This window comes from Pteronotus mesoamericanus, unplaced genomic scaffold (genome assembly GCF_021234165.1).
Source record: "Pteronotus mesoamericanus isolate MK-2021 breed Mesoamerican mustached bat unplaced genomic scaffold, CSHL_Meso_final contig_41, whole genome shotgun sequence".
Taxonomy (NCBI): Eukaryota; Metazoa; Chordata; class Mammalia; order Chiroptera; family Mormoopidae; genus Pteronotus; species Pteronotus mesoamericanus.
Genome location: NW_026555152.1, coordinates 3447703 through 3451995, shown reverse-complemented (window position 1 = coordinate 3451995; position 4293 = coordinate 3447703). Strand labels below are relative to the sequence as shown.

At 38.5% G+C, this 4293-nt stretch overlaps 1 pseudogene; it reads right to left on the bottom strand.

Annotated features, from left to right (window-relative positions):
• Positions 1-2219: 2219 nt before the first annotated feature.
• Positions 2220-3692, bottom strand: LOC129073409 (cyclin-Y-like protein 1; annotated as a pseudogene).
• Positions 3693-4293: the final 601 nt, after the last annotated feature.

Genomic DNA, 4293 nt, shown 5'->3' with positions numbered 1-4293 from the left:
TCCTTCCCATATGGTCTTCTCATTGTTCCCTTGCAGCTTGGAGCAAACCATCTCGGATCTCTCATGCACGCACGCTCTAACGGCGAAGGGGAGGAAACCGCCTGTATGGCTTCTACATCTTGCTTTCCTGCTTCCAAAGCTGCGTGGTCAAAAGCCTCTCGCCTGACTGCTGTGCCTAGGTCCCAAGCCAGGTGGGAATCCACAGCAACTCTATCTCCGACTCCTCCAGCATGTCCTTCGAAAGTTGTTTTTATTAAATTGAGTTTATTAGCTTTTTTAAATATAAACATGAAGAAGAAAAACCACATAAGTTGTAGCATTCTTTTCAAAATGAAACTGTAATCAATACTTGAATCTCTAAGCTCTGGACTTCGTAAACAATGTTTGTTTGTTTTTTTGAGGGGGTAGATTGTAATATTATATAAACCATTATTTATTATTTATGTTTCTGTTCTTTAAAATTGGTGGAACCTGCAGCACTTAATCTAATGTGGAGCCTTGCTGTGCTGGGAGGAAGCACCCCTGGGCCCCAAGATGCTTCGTTTATAGACAAAATTTCTACGAATACGTTTGAGAAGGTAGGAGAAATATTTCACATGGTAGAGAACATGTTTTTTTTTAAACATTTCAAGTTTAGGTAACATTTTACCAATTTCCTAAAAGATGGATTACTTAACTTCCTGCATGCCTGAGGTAAGGGTTCCTAAGATTTGTTTCCTCTTAAATAGCAGACTTACATGAAACACCTAGAGCCAGGTAAACATGTAGAATAGAAAAAGCTGGTTCATTCACCTACTTTCATCATCTATTAGTTGAGTCCAATTCCTTTTAATTTATTACATGTGCATTAACACTGTTCTTTATAATCTTCCTTTACCAAAACTAGAAAAAAAGAAAGTTTGGTCATCAAGGCAGGTATACAGCACAGCCCTGAAAAAAAAAAAAAATATATATATATATATATTTCTAAAAGAGGAGAGCATTTCTATGAAGATAGAAGGTATCCCTTTCAAGTCTTAGTTCGATTTAAGTTTTGGCATTTGTAAAAGTATAAATGCTATAAACCCATGAAACATTTGAAGTTCAAATTTCTCTTAAATTTCACATTTCAAATATTAAGCTTTTAATGTCAATTTCTTGCCTCAGCCCCCACTTGAAGATGGTGGAGACTGACTGAAACAAAAAGGTTAAATATTTAAAATTTAATTTTTTGTTTCAGCCAATGTCTGCCATCTTTAAAGAGCTGAACAAAAAACCAAGATCAAAAGCCCCAGTATCCAAAATCTACAAAACTAAATAAGTTCAAGAGAAATTGCATTAAACTTTCGTATGATGTTCTGCAAGTCCACAGCAACTGCACTTCTGCAGCAGGGACCCAGGGGCCCGAACACATGACATCAAAGCTTAAAACTGCACCAAGACTCACAGAACACCTTCTATTCCATTACCTGCTTATTCCCATGGATCACCACGCTGGCTGGAATTATGAAAATATCTTTTGATACACTTATTTAACAAAGGAAAATCATCAGAAAATGAGAAGCACCATTATAATTCTTAAATATACAGTGTGGACCCAATAGAAGTAGATAATCAATGACCGATTTTCTTATCCCAAACATGCTAATATGCTAAGTAGTGCTTACAGGGAAGTTGAATGACGTGTTTTTAGCAGCTTTTTGGTTCAAATGATTGCCAGTGATAGCTAGCGAGTTAAAGGTATAGTAGGAAGAATCCTTCAGTACCTAAGAATGCCACAGTCTGTTCCTAAGTGGCTTTCTGAGTTGTTCAGAGCCCCATGTTTTAATGGTAACAACGCATTGATTCTAAAGGAATATGCAGCCATGTTGGGAAGGAGGCTTCAGAAAAATAGGAAAGACATAAAAGTTCTGTTGTGTTTCTAAAGTCTAAAATTCAAACTTCAATTAAAAAAAACCTCACATAGTTGACAGCTGTCAGCCTACATCTACGTGTGGGTTGGGAGCTTTTGTTATGGGGCTCAGAGTGTAACTCTGTTTATGTTAAAAAGGACAAGGTTGCATTGACAAGGTCCCATTCTTTTCTATGAACATAGTCCTTGCCATCCACAATTCTGCTGAATTCAACGTGTGTCTTCTAGATGAAAAAAATAAATTTGCTTGTTATTGAGCAGGAGAGGTGATACTTCTCCAGTCTTTGTAGATGAAGGGCTCATGATGTTATGAACCCTCATTTTTCCTTCAAGACAGGATGGTATTAGAGTGCTGAATACCGATGAAACTATCGGCACTGAGAGACCTCTCATAGCAGCTCTGCACAGGTCTTTGTATATGTCTTCACATAGTGATTCTGTGATTTTTCTTTGCTAAGAAGAGCAAATAGAAAATTCAGGTTGTTGTCCAACCTAGTTTCCAAAGGTAGAAGTACTCTTTGACCTAAACACTGGCAGGAACATTAATATTAAACTGAAGTAGTTGTAACAGTGGAAAATTGTAATGGTGAGAAATTGTAGCCCATCCCACCATTCTTTTGACATTGTTTCTGCAAGTGCTGACTCTAATATGTAGCTTGTAGATGAACAGCATGTTTGTATTAAGAATCCTAGGAACTAACTTCAAAAGATACAGACCCCAACCTTCAAGCATCCCAGTTCCAGGAGGTTTGCCGACCTTCATCCGTGGAGCCAGTATGACATGGAGCTGGGATGTCATGAAGCCTGGATGACTAAACCTGGATGATGCACGCCAGACCAGCACTTGCCTTATCGGGATGGACAGTGCTGGTCTGCATGTAGGGAACTTTGCAACCCCCTCCCTTGATCTCTTTGTTTTGTTTCGCTCTCCCTCCTTATAAAAAACCTCTGCCTCCACTGAGAGGTGGAGATGGGCTTTGAGACGTGAGTCCCCCATCTTCCAGATGGCCAGCGTATGCAAATAAACCACATTCCTTTACGTCAGCACCTGCCTGTGAGTATTGACTTTCATAGCGGCAGGGAGCCGGACCTGCATTCAGTTGCAGTAACCCCCAAAATGCTTTTCCATCTCATTTGTGAGGATCTGGCAGTAGTGTGCTTTCCATCAGCCTGACTGTCCCAAACCTAGGAGGCAAAAGAATGGCTTCCATAGCTATTCTTTTCCAGTTAGAGGGACAAATGTCGATCTGAGCATAAATTAAAATCCTTTTTAAGTAAACGAAAGTCACTATCACACAGTCAGCTCTTAGCTGTGCACACTAAAGAGTACAAATAAGTCTGCAAATAAATTTGTGTTCAGGGTCATGCTTAATGTATTCCTCTGGAAGCTTTACTCCTGTGAGTAGATGTGCTCTCTCATCAAAAATATCCAAGGATCTCTTTGCATCTCTGTTGTTTATGTGGTAATATGTTGCTAAGGTCACACATTTTACTGTGGTTCTAAGATTAGGTTGGCTGTCTGTGCTGTGAACCAGAAATACTATTGAGCATGGGCTATAGTTTTTAGTAAGTGGACCTGGAGATACATAGTTTAAGCGGGTACTCTTCCTCTTTTCTCGCACGTCCATTTGAGATTTGTTTGGGAAAACTGTGCTTTCCTTGGATGGTCAGAAAGGTCTGATTCCAAAACTAAGTCTTAGGACATCTCCCGGTTGCTGCTGTAATGCCGGTGGTGACCCTCACCAGCTCTGAAATCGAACCCGGTGGACTCCAGGGCGGCGGGCGCTGGCACAATGGCCACCGTGTTCCTGGCCTTCACCTCCTAGAGCTCAGACTCGGAGCTGACTGAGCCATGAAAAGTTTTAATTCATAAAGCCAGTCTAAAATGTGTAACCCTGACACTAATTCTATTTCTATCTGAAATTTTATTCTGTATCAGAAAAAATAGGGAAAAATGCCCAATCCCACTAGTAGTCAAATGAACTCACATTAGGGTACTATTAAAGTGTCATTTTCCACATTCAAAATTAACCAACATTTTATTTTTAAGATAAAATCCATTTGGCTAGCCTGAGGTGAAATGAACAAACTGTCACAGACTAATAGTAAAAAGTCAATTGATAAAAATTTTTTCAGAGTCATAATTTAACATGCATAAAGTTATTAATTATTTGGGCATATATTACCTACCCAGCAAGTCACACTGATAAATAATAATAAATTGATATAGAAATTTCGTTACTTGGATTTACATAAGGTTGTTTATAATTTGAATATATAACAATAAATATGTAACATTGTTACATATTTACAGAGGTAACTATGTAATTATATGTATAAAACAACAGAGGATGTCTATACTATACTGTACTATATCTTCACAGAATATTTAGTTACATGAA